We start from the raw sequence: 17,618 nt of genomic DNA on the forward strand, positions 1-17,618 counted from the left end.
CAGAGCCATGGATCCCACTCTGAATGCACACTACTCGTGATGGACACAAGAGCCATGCATCCCTCTGTGGATGGAGCCTGGTTTGAATGGACAGCACAACCACGTATCCAGATGGATACTTGTCCTGATGGACAGCAGAGCCGTGGATCTCAAGTGGACAGTGGTCTGGATGGAATCCAAGGCGATGGATCCCACTGTGGATGGACACTGGTATGGATAGATCTCAGAGCCTTAGATCCGAGCTTTGCTCTTTTCTGGATAGACTCCAGAGCCATGGATCCGTCTCTGGATGGATGCTGGTCTGGATGGACACCAGAGCCATGGATCCAAATTGGAGCCTGGTCTGGATGGATACAAGGGCCATGGATTCCACTCTTGATGGAAACTTGTGGAGAAAGGAACCAGAGGCATGGATCCGACTCGAGATGGACACTGGTCCTGAATGACAGTGGTCTAGATGGTGACCAGAGCCATTCCTCCCACCTTGTATTGACTCTTGCCAGACCCCGAGGCATGGATCCCACTCTGGATGGCCAGTGGTCTGGATGGGCACCAGACCATGGATCCCCTATGAATGGACAGTGGTCTAGATGGACGCCAGAGCCATGGATTCCAGCTGGACACTGGTGTGGATGGACACCAGAGCAATGGATGCCACTGTGGATGGATACTTGTTTGGATGGACATAAGAGCCACAGATCCCAATCTAGATGGACGCTGCTGTGATAGACACCAGTGCCATGGATCCCACTGTGGATGGACACTGGTATGGATAGACATCAGAGCCTTGGATCCCAGCTTGACTGTGTTCTGGATGGAGAGCAGAGTCTTGGATTGGACTCTGGATGGATACTGCTCCAGATGGACAGCAGAGTCTTGGATTGGACTATGGATGGATACTGCTCCAGATGGACACCAGACCCATGGATCCCACTGTTGGTGGATACTGGTCTGTATGGACTCGTGAGCCATGGATCCGTCCCTGGATGGACACAGTTCTGGATGGACACCAGAGCCATAGATCCAAATTGGAGCCTGTTCTGGATGGATGCAAGGGCCATGGATTCCACTCTGGATGGATACTGCTCCAGGTAGCAACCAGAGTCATGGATCCGCATCCAGATGGAGACTGGTCCAGATGGACACTGGTCCAGATGGTGACCAGAGCCATTCCTCCCACCTTGTATTGATAGTGGTCTTGCCAGACCCTGAGGCATGGATCCCACTCTGGATGGCCAGTGGTCTGGATGGGCCCCAGACCATGGATCCCCTATGAATGGACACTGGTCTAGATGGACGCCAGAGCCATGGATTCCAGCTGGACACTGGTGTGGATGGACACCAGAGCCATGGATGCCACTGGGGATGGATACTGGTTTGGATGGACATAAGAGCCACGGATCCCAATCTAGATGGACGCTGCTGTGAATAGACACCAGAGCCATGGATCCCACAGTGGATTGACAGTGGTCAGGATGGACACCAGAGCAATGGATGCCACTGTGGATGGACACAGGTAGAGATGCACACCAGAGTAATGGTGTCCGCTCTGGATGGACCCTGGTCAGGATAGACACCAGAACCCTGGCTTCCACTCTGGATGGACGCTTGCCTGAATAGACAAAAGAGCTATGGATCCCAGGTTGACACTGGTCTGGATGGACACCAGAGCCATGGATCCCACTCTGAATGCACACTACTCGTGATGGACACAAGAGCCATGCATCCCTCTGTGGATGGAGCCTGGTTTGAATGGACAGCACAGCCACGTATCCAGATGGATACTTGTCCTGATGGACAGCAGAGCCGTGGATCTCAAGTGGACAGTGGTCTCGATGGAATCCAAAGCGATGGATCCCACTGTGGATGGACACTGGTATGGATAGACCTCAGAGCCTTAGATCCGAGCTTTGCTCTGTTCTATATAGACTCCAGAGCCATGGATTCGTCTCTGGATGGATGCTTGTCTGGATGGACAGCAGAGCCATGGATCCAAATTGGAGCCTGGTCTGGATGGATACAAGGGCCATGGATTCCACTCTTGATGGAAACTTGTGGAGAAAGGAACCAGAGCCATGGATCCGACTCGAGATGGACACTGGTGCTGAAGGACAGTGGTCTAGATGGTGACCAGAGCCATTCCTCCCACCTTGTATTGACTCTTGCCAGACCCCGAGGCATGGATCCCACTCTGGATGGCCAGTGGTCTGGATGGGCACCAGACCATGGCTCCCCTATGAATGGACACTGGTCTAGATGGACGCCAGAGCCATGGATTCCAGCTGGACACTGGTGTGGATGGACACCAGAGCAATGGATGCCACTGTGGATGGATACGGGTTTGGATGGACATAAGAGCCACAGATCCCAATCTAGATGGACGCTGCTGTGATAGACACCAGTGCCATGGATCCCACTGTGGATGGACACTGGTATGGATAGACATCAGAGCCTTGGATCCCAGCTTGACTGTGTTCTGGATGGAGAGCAGAGTCTTGGATTGGACTCTGGATGGATACTGCTCCAGATGGACAGCAGAGTCTTGGATTGGACTCTGGATGGATACTGCTCCAGATGGACACCAGACCCATGGATCCCACTGTTGGTGGATACTGGTCTGGATGGACTCCAGAGCCATGGATCCGTCCCTGGATGGACACAGTTCTGGATGGACACCAGAGCCATAGATCCAAATTGGAGCCTGTTCTGGATGGATGCAAGGGCCATGGATTCCACTGTGGATGGATACTGCTCCAGTTAGCAACCAGAGTCATGGATCCGAATCCAGATGGAGACTGGTCCAGATGGACACTGGTCCAGATGGTGACCAGAGCCATTCCTCCCACCTTGTATTGATAGTGGTCTTGCCAGACCCTGAGGCATGGATCCCACTCTGGATGGCCAGTGGTCTGGATGGGCCCCAGACCATGGATCCCCTATGAATGGACACTGGTCTAGATGGACGCCAGAGCCATGGATTCCAGCTGGACACTGGTGTGGATGGACACCAGAGCCATGGATGCCACTGGGGATGGATACTGGTTTGGATGGACATAAGAGCCACGGATCCCAATCTGGATGGACGCTGCTGTGAATAGACACCAGAGCCATGGATCCCACAGTGGATTGTCAGTGGTCAGGATGGGCACCAGAGCAATGGGTGCCACTGTGGATGGACACAGGTAGAGATGCACACCAGAGTAATGGTGTCCGCTCTGGATGGACACTGGTCTGGATAGACAGCAGAACCCTGGCTTCCACTCTGGATGGACGCTTGCCTGAATAGACAAAAGAGCTATGGATCCCAGCTTGACACTGGTCTGGATGGACACCAGAGCCATGGATCCCACTCTGAATGCACACTACTCGTGATGGACACAAGAGCCATGCATCCCTCTGTGGATGGAGCCTGGTTTGAATGGACAGCACAGCCACGCATCCAGATGGACACCAGAGCCGTGGATCCCAACTGCGAAGTGGTCTGGATGGACACCAGAGCCATGAATCCAAAATTGGAGCCTGTTCTGGATGGATGCAAGGGCCATGGATTCCACTGTGGATGGATACTGCTCCACATAGCAACCAGAGGCATTGATCCGAATCAAGATGGAGACTGGTCCAGATGGACACTGCTCCAGATGGTCACTAGAGCCATTCCTCTCACCTTGTATTGATAGTGGTCTTGCCAGACCCCGAGGCATGGATCCCACTCTGGATGGCCAGTGGTCTGGATGGGCACCAGTGCATGGATCCCCTATGAATGGACACTGGTCTAGATGGACGCCAGAGCCATGGATTCCAGCTGGACACTGGTGTGGATGGACACCAGAGCCATGGATGCCACTGAGGATGGACACTGGTTTGGATGGACATAAGAGCCACGGATCCCAATCTGGATGGACGCTGCTGTGAATAGACACCAGAGCCATGGATCCCACAGTGGATTGACAGTGGTCAGGATGGACACCAGAGCAATGGATGCCACTGTGGATGGACACAGGTAGAGATGCACAACAGAGTAATGGTGTCCGCTCTGGATGGACACTGGTCAGGATAGACAGCAGAACCCTGGCTTCCACTCTGGATGGACGCTTGCCTGAATAGACAAAAGAGCTATGGATCCCAGCTTGACAGTGGTCTGGATGGACACCAGAGCCATGGATCCCACTCTGAATGCACACTACTCGTGATGGACACAAGAGCCATGCATCCCTCTGTGGATGGAGCCTGGTTTGAAGGCACAGCACAGCCACGCATCCAGATGGACACCAGAGCTGTGGATCCCAACTGGACAGTGGTCTGGATGGACACCAGAGCCATGGATCCCACTCTGGATGGACCCTGGTACAGATGGACAGCATAGCCATGGATGCAAAGTAGACACTGCTCCAGATGGATAATGATCTGGATGGACGCCAAAGCCATGGATCCCACTCTGGATGCACGCTGTTCTTGATGGACACAGGAGTCATGCATGGGTCTGTAGATGGAGCCTGGTATGAACGGACAGCACAGCCACGTATCCAGATGGATACTTGTCCAGATGGAGAGCAGAGCCGTGGATCTCAAGTGGACAGTGGTCTGGATGGAAACCAGAGCGATGGATCCCACTGTGGAATGGCTCTGGTATAAATAGACATCAGAGCCTTGGATTCGAGCTTTACTCTGTTCTGGATAGACTCCAGAGCCATGGATCCGTCGCTGGATGGATGCTGGTCAGGATGGACACCAGAGCCATGGATCCAAATTGCAGCCTGGTCTGGATGGATACAAGGGCCATGGATTCCACTCTTGATGGACACCTGTGGAGATAGCAACCAGAGGCATGGATCCGACTCGAGATGGACACTGGTCCTGAAGGACAGTGGTCTAGATGGTGTCCAGAGCCATTCCTCCCACCTTGTATTGACTCTTGCTAGACACCGAGGCATGGATCCCACTCTGGATGGCCAGTGGTCTGGATGGGCACCAGACCATGGCTCCCCTAACAATGGACACTTATCTAGACGGATGCCAGAGCCATGGATTCCAGCTGGACAGTGGTGTGAATGGACAGCAGAGCAATAGATGCCACTGTGGATGGATACGGGTTTGGATGGATATAAGAGCCACGGATCCCAATCTAGATGGACACTGCTGTAAATAGACACCAGTGCCATGGATCCTACTGTGGATGGACACTGGTATGGATAGACATCAGAGCCTTGGATCCCAGCTTGACTGTGTTCTGGATGGAGAGCAGAGTCTTGGATTGGACTCTAGGTGGATACTGCTCCAGATGGACACCAGAGCCACAGATGGCACTTTGGATGGATCCCACTCTGGATAGACTCCAGAGCCATGGATCCGTCTCTGGATGGATGCTGGTCTGGATGGACACCAGAGCCATGGATCCAAATTGGAGCCTAGTCTGGATGGATACCAGGGCCATGGATTCCACTCTTGATGGACACTTGTGGAGTTAGCAACCAGAGGCATGGATCCGACTCGAGATGGACACTGGTCCTGAAGGACAGTGGTCTAGATGGTGTCCAGAGCCATTCCTCCCACCTTGTATTGACTCTTGCCAGACCCCGAGGCATGGATCCCACTCTGGATGGCCAGTGGTCTGGATGGGCACCAGACCATGGATCCCCTATGAATGGACAGTGGTCTTAACGGACGCCAGAGCCATGGATTCCAGCTGGACACTGGTGTGGATGGACACCAGAGCAATGGATACCATTGTGGATGGATACTGGTTTGGATGGACATAAGAGCTACGGATCCCAATCTAGATGGACGCTGCTGTGAATAGACACCAGTGCCATGGATCCCATTGTGGATGGACACTGGTATGGATAGACATCAGAGCCTTGGATCCCAGCTTGACTGTGTTCTGGATGGAGAGCAGAGTCCTGGATTGGACTCTGGATGGATACTGCTCCAGACGGACACCAGAGCCATGGATCCGTCTCTGGATGGACACTGTCCTAGATGGACACCAGAGCCATGGATCCAAATTGGAGCCTGGTCTGGATGGATACAAGGGCCACGGATTCCACTCTTGATGGACACTGGTGGAGATAGCAATCAGAGCCATGGATCCGACACGAGACGGACACTGGTCCACATGGACACTGGTCCAGATGGTGACCAGAGCCATTCCTACCACCTTGTATTGATAGTGGTCTTGCCAGACCCCGAGGCATGGATCCCACTCTGGATGGCCAGTGGTCTAGATGGACACCCGAGCCATGGATCCAAATTGGAGCCTAGTCTGGATGGATACCAGGGCCATGGATTCCACTCTTGATGGACACTTGTGGAGATTGCAACCAGAGGCATGGATCCGACTCGAGATGGACACTGGTCCTGAAGGACAGTGGTCTAGATGGTGTCCAGAGCCATTCCTCCCATCTTGTATTGACTCTTGCCAGACCCCGAGGCATGGATCCCACTCTGGATGGCCAGTGGTCTGGATGGGCACCAGACCTCAGATCCCCTATGAATGGACACTGGTCTTGATGGACGCCAGAGCCATGGATTCCAGCTGGACACTGGTGTGGATGGACACCAGAGCAATGGATGCCACTGGGGATGGATACTGGTTTGGATGGACATAAGAGCCACGGATCCCAATCTAGATGGACGCTGCTGTGAATAGACACCAGAGCCATGGATCCCACAGTGGATTGACAGTGGTCAGGATGGACACCAGAGCAATGGATGCCACTGTGGATGGACACAGGTAGAGATGCACACCAGAGTAATGGTGTCCGCTCTGGATGGACCCTGGTCAGGATAGACACCAGAACCCTGGCTTCCACTCTGGATGGACGCTTGCCTGAATAGACAAAAGAGCTATGGATCCCAGCTTGACACTGGTCTGGATGGACACCAGAGCCATGGATCCCACTCTGAATGCACACTACTCGTGATGGACACAAGAGCCATGCATCCCTCTGTGGATGGAGCCTGGTTTGAATGGACAGCACAGCCACGTATCCAGATGGATACTTGTCCTGATGGACAGCAGAGCCGTGGATCTCAAGTGGACAGTGGTCTCGATGGAATCCAAAGCGATGGATCCCACTGTGGATGGACTCTGGTATGGATAGACCTCAGAGCCTTAGATCCGAGCTTTGCTCTGTTCTATATAGACTCCAGAGCCATGGATTCGTCTCTGGATGGATGCTTGTCTGGATGGACAGCAGAGCCATGGATCCAAATTGGAGCCTGGTCTGGATGGATACAAGGGCCATGGATTCCACTCTTGATGGAAACTTGTGGAGAAAGGAACCAGAGCCATGGATCCGACTCGAGATGGACACTGGTCCTGAATGACAGTGGTCTAGATGGTGACCAGAGCCATTCCTCCCACCTTGTATTGACTCTTGCCAGACCCCGAGGCATGGATCCCACTCTGGATGGCCAGTGGTCTGGATGGGCACCAGACCATGGCTCCCCTATGAATGGACACTGGTCTAGATGGACGCCAGAGCCATGGATTCCAGCTGGACACTGGTGTGGATGGACACCAGAGCAATGGATGCCACTGTGGATGGATACGGGTTTGGATGGACATAAGAGCCACAGATCCCAATCTAGATGGACGCTGCTGTGATAGACACCAGTGCCATGGATCCCACTGTGGATGGACACTGGTATGGATAGACATCAGAGCCTTGGATCCCAGCTTGACTGTGTTCTGGATGGAGAGCAGAGTCTTGGATTGGACTCTGGATGGATACTGCTCCAGATGGACAGCAGAGTCTTGGATTGGACTCTGGATGGATACTGCTCCAGATGGACACCAGACCCATGGATCCCACTGTTGGTGGATACTGGTCTGGATGGACTCCAGAGCCATGGATCCGTCCCTGGATGGACACAGTTCTGGATGGACACCAGAGCCATAGATCCAAATTGGAGCCTGTTCTGGATGGATGCAAGGGCCATGGATTCCACTCTGGATGGATACTGCTCCAGTTAGCAACCAGAGTCATGGATCCGAATCCAGATGGAGACTGGTCCAGATGGACACTGGTCCAGATGGTGACCAGAGCCATTCCTCCCACCTTGTATTGATAGTGGTCTTGCCAGACCCTGAGGCATGGATCCCACTCTGGATGGCCAGTGGTCTGGATGGGCCCCAGACCATGGATCCCCTATGAATGGACACTGGTCTAGATGGACGCCAGAGCCATGGATTCCAGCTGGACACTGGTGTGGATGGACACCAGAGCCATGGATGCCACTGGGGATGGATACTGGTTTGGATGGACATAAGAGCCACGGATCCCAATCTGGATGGACGCTGCTGTGAATAGACACCAGAGCCATGGATCCCACAGTGGATTGTCAGTGGTCAGGATGGGCACCAGAGCAATGGGTGCCACTGTGGATGGACACAGGTAGAGATGCACACCAGAGTAATGGTGTCCGCTCTGGATGGACACTGGTCTGGATAGACAGCAGAACCCTGGCTTCCACTCTGGATGGACGCTTGCCTGAATAGACAAAAGAGCTATGGATCCCAGCTTGACACTGGTCTGGATGGACACCAGAGCCATGGATCCCACTCTGAATGCACACTACTCGTGATGGACACAAGAGCCATGCATCCCTCTGTGGATGGAGCCTGGTTTGAATGGACAGCACAGCCACGCATCCAGATGGACACCAGAGCCGTGGATCCCAACTGCGAAGTGGTCTGGATGGACACCAGAGCCATGAATCCAAAATTGGAGCCTGGTCTGGATGGATACAAGGGCCATGGATTCCACTGTGGATGGATACTGCTCCACATAGCAACCAGAGGCATTGATCCGAATCAAGATGGAGACTGGTCCAGATGGACACTGCTCCAGATGGTCACTAGAGCCATTCCTCTCACCTTGTATTGATAGTGGTCTTGCCAGACCCCGAGGCATGGATCCCACTCTGGATGGCCAGTGGTCTGGATGGGCACCAGTGCATGGATCCCCTATGAATGGACACTGGTCTAGATGGACGCCAGAGCCATGGATTCCAGCTGGACACTGGTGTGGATGGACACCAGAGCCATGGATGCCACTGAGGATGGACACTGGTTTGAATGGACAGCACAGCCACGCATCCAGATGGACACCAGAGCCGTGGATCCCAACTGGACAGTGGTCTGGATGGACACCAGAGCCATGGATCCCACTCTGGATGGACCCTGGTACAGATGGACAGCATAGCCATGGATGCAAAGTGGACACTGCTCCAGATGGATAATGATCTGGATGGACGCCAAAGCCATGGATCCCACTCTGGATGCACGCTCTTCTTGATGGACACAGGAGTCATGCATGGGTCTGTAGATGGAGCCTGGTATGAATGGACAGCACAGCCACGTATCCAGATGGATACTTGCCCAGATGGACAGCAGAGCCGTGGATCTCAAGTGGACAGTGGTCTGGATGGAAACCAGAGCGATGGATCCCACTGTGGATGGGCTCTGGTATAAATAGACATCAGAGCCTTGGATCCGAACTTTACTCTGTTCTGGATAGACTCCAGAGCCATGGATCCGTCTCTGGATGGATGCTGGTCTGGATGGACACCAGAGCCATGGATCCAAATTGCAGCCTGGTCTGGATGGATACAAGGGCCATGGATTCCACTCTTGATGGACACCTGTGGAGATAGCAACCAGAGGCATGGATCCGACTCGAGATGGACACTGGTCCTGAAGGATAGTGGTCTAGATGGTGACCAGAGCCATTCCTCCCACCTTGTATTGACTCTTGCCAGACCCCGAGGCATGGATCCCACTCTGGATGGCCAGTGGTCTGGATGGGCACCAGACCATGGCTCCCCTAACAATGGACACTTATCTAGACGGATGGCAGAGCCATGGATTCCAGCTGGACAGTGGTGTGGATGGACACCAGAGCAATAGATGCCACTGTGGATGGATACGGGTTTGGATGGACATAAGAGCCACGGATCCCAATCTAGATGGACACTGCTGTGAATAGACACCAGTGCCATGGATCCCACTGTGGATGGACACTGGTATGGATAGACATCAGAGCCTTGGATCCCAGCTTGACTGTGTTCTGGATGGAGAGCAGAGTCTTGGATTGGACTCTAGATGGATACTGGTCCAGATGGACACCAGAGCCACAGATCGCACTTTGGATGGATCCCACTCTGGATAGACTCCAGAGCCATGGATCCGTCTCTGGATGGATGCTGGTCTGGATGGACACCCGAGCCATGGATCCAAATTGGAGCCTGGTCTGGATGGATACCAGGGCCATGGATTCCACTCTTGATGGACACTTGTGGAGATAGCAATCAGAGCCATGGATCCGACACGAGATGGACACTGGTCCACATGGACACTGGTCCAGATGGTGACCAGAGCCATTCCTCCCACCTTGTATTGATAGTGGTCTTGCCAGACCCCGAGGCATGGATCCCACTCTGGATGGCCAGTGGTCTGGATGGGCACCAGACCTCGGATCCCCTATGAATGGACACTGGTCTTGATGGACGCCAGAGCCATGGATTCCAGCTGGACAATGGTGTGGATGGACACCAGAGCAATGGATGCCACTGGGGATGGATACTGGTTTGGATGGACATAAGAGCCACGGATCCCAATCTAGATGGACGCTGCTGTGAATAGACACCAGAGCCATGGATCCCACAGTGGATTGTCAGTGGTCAGGATGGACACCAGAGCAATGGATGCCACTGTGGATGGACACAGGTAGAGATGCACACCAGAGTAATGGTGTCCGCTCTGGATGGACACTGGTCTGGATAGACAGCAGAACCCTGGCTTCCACTCTGGATGGACGCTTGCCTGAATAGACAAAAGAGCTATGGATCCCAGCTTGACAGTGGTCTGGATGGACACCAGAGCCATGGATCCCACTCTGAATGCACACTACTCGTGATGGACACAAGAGCCATGCATCCCTCTGTGGATGGAGCCTGGTTTGAATGGACAGCACAGCCACGTATCCAGATGGATACTTGTCCCGATGGACAGCAGAGCCGTGGATCTCAAGTGGACAGTGGTCTGGATGGAATCCAAAGCGATGGATCCCACTCTGGATGGACGCTGGTATGGATAGACCTCAGAGCCTTAGATCCGAGCTTTGCTCTGTTCTGGATAGACTCCAGAGCCATGGATCCGTCTCTGGATGGATGCTGGTCTGGATGGACACCAGAGCCATGGATCCAAATTGGAGCCTGGTCTGGATGGATACAAGGGCCATAGATTCCACTCTTGATGGAAACTTGTGGAGAAAAGAACCAGAGCCATGGATCCGACTCGAGATGGACACTGGTCCTGAAGGACAGTGGTCTAGATGGTGACCAGAGCCATTCCTCCCACCTTGTATTGACTCTTGCCAGACCCCGAGGCATGGATCCCACTCTGGATGGCCAGTGGTCTGGATGGGCACCAGATCATGGCTCCCCTATGAATGGACACTGGTCTAGATGGACGCCAGAGCCATGGATTCCAGCTGGACACTGGTGTGGATGGACACCAGAGCCATGGATGCCACTGTGGATGGATACTGGTTTGGATGGACATAAGAGCCACAGATCCCAATCTAGATGGACGCTGCTGTGATAGACACCAGTGCCATGGATCCCACTGTGGATGGACACTGGTATGGATAGACATCAGAGCCTTGGATCCCAGCTTGACTGTGTTCTGGATGGAGAGCAGAGTCTTGGATTGGACTCTGGATGGATACTGCTCCAGATGGACAGCAGAGTCTTGGATTGGACTCTGGATGGATACTGCTCCAGATGGACACCAGACCCATGGATCCCACTGTTGGTGGATACTGGTCTGGATGGACTCCAGAGCCATGGATCCGTCCCTGGATGGACACAGTTCTGGATGGACACCAGAGCCATAGATCCAAATTGGAGCCTGTTCTGGATGGATGCAAGGGCCATGGATTCCACTCTGGATGGATACTGCTCCAGTTAGCAACCAGAGTCATGGATCCGAATCCAGATGGAGACTGGTCCAGATGGACACTGGTCCAGATGGTGACCAGAGCCATTCCTCCCACCTTGTATTGATAGTGGTCTTGCCAGACCCTGAGGCATGGATCCCACTCTGGATGGCCAGTGGTCTGGATGGGCCCCAGACCATGGATCCCCTATGAATGGACACTGGTCTAGATGGACGCCAGAGCCATGGATTCCAGCTGGACACTGGTGTGGATGGACACCAGAGCCATGGATGCCACTGGGGATGGATACTGGTTTGGATGGACATAAGAGCCACGGATCCCAATCTGGATGGACGCTGCTGTGAATAGACACCAGAGCCATGGATCCCACAGTGGATTGTCAGTGGTCAGGATGGGCACCAGAGCAATGGGTGCCACTGTGGATGGACACAGGTAGAGATGCACACCAGAGTAATGGTGTCCGCTCTGGATGGACACTGGTCTGGATAGACAGCAGAACCCTGGCTTCCACTCTGGATGGACGCTTGCCTGAATAGACAAAAGAGCTATGGATCCCAGCTTGACACTGGTCTGGATGGACACCAGAGCCATGGATCCCACTCTGAATGCACACTACTCGTGATGGACACAAGAGCCATGCATCCCTCTGTGGATGGAGCCTGGTTTGAATGGACAGCACAGCCACGCATCCAGATGGACACCAGAGCCGTGGATCCCAACTGCGAAGTGGTCTGGATGGACACCAGAGCCATGAATCCAAAATTGGAGCCTGGTCTGGATGGATACAAGGGCCATGGATTCCACTGTGGATGGATACTGCTCCACATAGCAACCAGAGGCATTGATCCGAATCAAGATGGAGACTGGTCCAGATGGACACTGCTCCAGATGGTCACTAGAGCCATTCCTCTCACCTTGTATTGATAGTGGTCTTGCCAGACCTCGAGGCATGGATCCCACTCTGGATGGCCAGTGGTCTGGATGGGCACCAGTGCATGGATCCCCTATGAATGGACACTGGTCTAGATGGACGCCAGAGCCATGGATTCCAGCTGGACACTGGTGTGGATGGACACCAGAGCCATGGATGCCACTGAGGATGGACACTGGTTTGAATGGACAGCACAGCCACGCATCCAGATGGACACCAGAGCCGTGGATCCCAACTGGACAGTGGTCTGGATGGACACCAGAGCCATGGATCCCACTCTGGATGGACCCTGGTACAGATGGACAGCATAGCCATGGATGCAAAGTGGACACTGCTCCAGATGGATAATGATCTGGATCGACGCCAAAGCCATGGATCCCACTCTGGATGCACGCTCTTCTTGATGGACACAGGAGTCATGCATGGGTCTGTAGATGGAGCCTGGTATGAATGGACAGCACAGCCACGTATCCAGATGGATACTTGCCCAGATGGACAGCAGAGCCGTGGATCTCAAGTGGACAGTGGTCTGGATGGAAACCAGAGCGATGGATCCCACTGTGGATGGGCTCTGGTATAAATAGACATCAGAGCCTTGGATCCGAACTTTACTCTGTTCTGGATAGACTCCAGAGCCATGGATCCGTCTCTGGATGGATGCTGGTCTGGATGGACACCAGAGCCATGGATCCAAATTGCAGCCTGGTCTGGATGGATACAAGGGCCATGGATTCCACTCTTGATGGACACCTGTGGAGATAGCAACCAGAGGCATGGATCCGACTCGAGATGGACACTGGTCCTGAAGGATAGTGGTCTAGATGGTGACCAGAGCCATTCCTCCCACCTTGTATTGACTCTTGCCAGACCCCGAGGCATGGATCCCACTCTGGATGGCCAGTGGTCTGGATGGGCACCAGACCATGGCTCCCCTAACAATGGACACTTATCTAGACGGATGGCAGAGCCATGGATTCCAGCTGGACAGTGGTGTGGATGGACACCAGAGCAATAGATGCCACTGTGGATGGATACGGGTTTGGATGGACATAAGAGCCACGGATCCCAATCTAGATGGACACTGCTGTGAATAGACACCAGTGCCATGGATCCCACTGTGGATGGACACTGGTATGGATAGACATCAGAGCCTTGGATCCCAGCTTGACTGTGTTCTGGATGGAGAGCAGAGTCTTGGATTGGACTCTAGATGGATACTGGTCCAGATGGACACCAGAGCCACAGATCGCACTTTGGATGGATCCCACTCTGGATAGACTCCAGAGCCATGGATCCGTCTCTGGATGGATGCTGGTCTGGATGGACACCCGAGCCATGGATCCAAATTGGAGCCTGGTCTGGATGGATACCAGGGCCATGGATTCCACTCTTGATGGACACTTGTGGAGATAGCAATCAGAGCCATGGATCCGACACGAGATGGACACTGGTCCACATGGACACTGGTCCAGATGGTGACCAGAGCCATTCCTCCCACCTTGTATTGATAGTGGTCTTGCCAGACCCCGAGGCATGGATCCCACTCTGGATGGCCAGTGGTCTGGATGGGCACCAGACCTCGGATCCCCTATGAATGGACACTGGTCTTGATGGACGCCAGAGCCATGGATTCCAGCTGGACAATGGTGTGGATGGACACCAGAGCAATGGATGCCACTGGGGATGGATACTGGTTTGGATGGACATAAGAGCCACGGATCCCAATCTAGATGGACGCTGCTGTGAATAGACACCAGAGCCATGGATCCCACAGTGGATTGACAGTGGTCAGGATGGACACCAGAGCAATGGATGCCACTGTGGATGGACACAGGTAGAGATGCACACCAGAGTAATGGTGTCCGCTCTGGATGGACACTGGTCTGGATAGACAGCAGAACCCTGGCTTCCACTCTGGATGGACGCTTGCCTGAATAGACAAAAGAGCTATGGATCCCAGCTTGACAGTGGTCTGGATGGACACCAGAGCCATGGATCCCACTCTGAATGCACACTACTCGTGATGGACACAAGAGCCATGCATCCCTCTGTGGATGGAGCCTGGTTTGAATGGACAGCACAGCCACGTATCCAGATGGATACTTGTCCCGATGGACAGCAGAGCCGTGGATCTCAAGTGGACAGTGGTCTGGATGGAATCCAAAGCGATGGATCCCACTGTGGATGGACGCTGGTATGGATAGACCTCAGAGCCTTAGATCCGAGCTTTGCTCTGTTCTGGATAGACTCCAGAGCCATGGATCCGTCTCTGGATGGATGCTGGTCTGGATGGACAGCAGAGCCATGGATCCAAATTGGAGCCTGGTCTGGATGGATACAAGGGCCATGGATTCCACTCTTGATGGAAACTTGTGGAGAAAAGAACCAGAGCCATGGATCCGACTCGAGATGGACACTGGTCCTGAAGGACAGTGGTCTAGATGGTGACCAGAGCCATTCCTCCCACCTTGTATTGACTCTTGCCAGACCCCGAGGCATGGATCCCACTCTGGATGGCCAGTGGTCTGGATGGGCACCAGATCATGGCTCCCCTATGAATGGACACTGGTCTAGATGGACGCCAGAGCCATGGATTCCAGCTGGACACTGGTGTGGATGGACACCAGAGCCATGGATGCCACTGTGGATGGATACTGGTTTGGATGGACATAAGAGCCACAGATCCCAATCTAGATGGACGCTGCTGTGATAGACACCAGTGCCATGGATCCCACTGTGGATGGACACTGGTATGGATAGACATCAGAGCCTTGGATCCCAGCTTGACTGTGTTCTGGATGGAGAGCAGAGTCTTGGATTGGACTCTGGATGGATACTGCTCCAGATGGACAGCAGAGTCTTGGATTGGACTCTGGATGGATACTGCTCCAGATGGACACCAGACCCATGGATCCCACTGTTGGTGGATACTGGTCTGGATGGACTCCAGAGCCATGGATCCGTCCCTGGATGGACACAGTTCTGGATGGACACCAGAGCCATAGATCCAAATTGGAGCCTGTTCTGGATGGATGCAAGGGCCATGGATTCCACTCTGGATGGATACTGCTCCAGTTAGCAACCAGAGTCATGGATCCGAATCCAGATGGAGACTGGTCCAGATGGACACTGGTCCAGATGGTGACCAGAGCCATTCCTCCCACCTTGTATTGATAGTGGTCTTGCCAGACCCTGAGGCATGGATCCCACTCTGGATGGCCAGTGGTCTGGATGGGCCCCAGACCATGGATCCCCTATGAATGGACACTGGTCTAGATGGACGCCAGAGCCATGGATTCCAGCTGGACACTGGTGTGGATGGACACCAGAGCCATGGATGCCACTGGGGATGGATACTGGTTTGGATGGACATAAGAGCCACGGATCCCAATCTGGATGGACGCTGCTGTGAATAGACACCAGAGCCATGGATCCCACAGTGGATTGTCAGTGGTCAGGATGGGCACCAGAGCAATGGGTGCCACTGTGGATGGACACAGGTAGAGATGCACACCAGAGTAATGGTGTCCGCTCTGGATGGACACTGGTCTGGATAGACAGCAGAACCCTGGCTTCCACTCTGGATGGACGCTTGCCTGAATAGACAAAAGAGCTATGGATCCCAGCTTGACACTGGTCTGGATGGACACCAGAGCCATGGATCCCACTCTGAATGCACACTACTCGTGATGGACACAAGAGCCATGCATCCCTCTGTGGATGGAGCCTGGTTTGAATGGACAGCACAGCCACGCATCCAGATGGACACCAGAGCCGTGGATCCCAACTGCGAAGTGGTCTGGATGGACACCAGAGCCATGAATCCAAAATTGGAGCCTGGTCTGGATGGATACAAGGGCCATGGATTCCACTGTGGATGGATACTGCTCCACATAGCAACCAGAGGCATTGATCCGAATCAAGATGGAGACTGGTCCAGATGGACACTGCTCCAGATGGTCACTAGAGCCATTCCTCTCACCTTGTATTGATAGTGGTCTTGCCAGACCCCGAGGCATGGATCCCACTCTGGATGGCCAGTGGTCTGGATGGGCACCAGTGCATGGATCCCCTATGAATGGACACTGGTCTAGATGGACGCCAGAGCCATGGATTCCAGCTGGACACTGGTGTGGATGGACACCAGAGCCATGGATGCCACTGAGGATGGACACTGGTTTGAATGGACAGCACAGCCACGCATCCAGATGGACACCAGAGCCGTGGATCCCAACTGGACAGTGGTCTGGATGGACACCAGAGCCATGGATCCCACTCTGGATGGACCCTGGTACAGATGGACAGCATAGCCATGGATGCAAAGTGGACACTGCTCCAGATGGATAATGATCTGGATGGACGCCAAAGCCATGGATCCCACTCTGGATGCACGCTCTTCTTGATGGACACAGGAGTCATGCATGGGTCTGTAGATGGAGCCTGGTATGAATGGACAGCACAGCCACGTATCCAGATGGATACTTGCCCAGATGGACAGCAGAGCCGTGGATCTCAAGTGGACAGTGGTCTGGATGGAAACCAGAGCGATGGATCCCACTGTGGATGGGCTCTGGTATAAATAGACATCAGAGCCTTGGATCCGAACTTTACTCTGTTCTGGATAGACTCCAGAGCCATGGATCCGTCTCTGGATGGATGCTGGTCTGGATGGACACCAGAGCCATGGATCCAAATTGCAGCCTGGTCTGGATGGATACAAGGGC

This window comes from Chamaea fasciata, unplaced genomic scaffold (genome assembly GCF_029207755.1).
Source record: "Chamaea fasciata isolate MVZ Bird 193981 ecotype frontalis unplaced genomic scaffold, bChaFas1.0.hap1 SCAF_83, whole genome shotgun sequence".
Taxonomy (NCBI): Eukaryota; Metazoa; Chordata; class Aves; order Passeriformes; family Sylviidae; genus Chamaea; species Chamaea fasciata.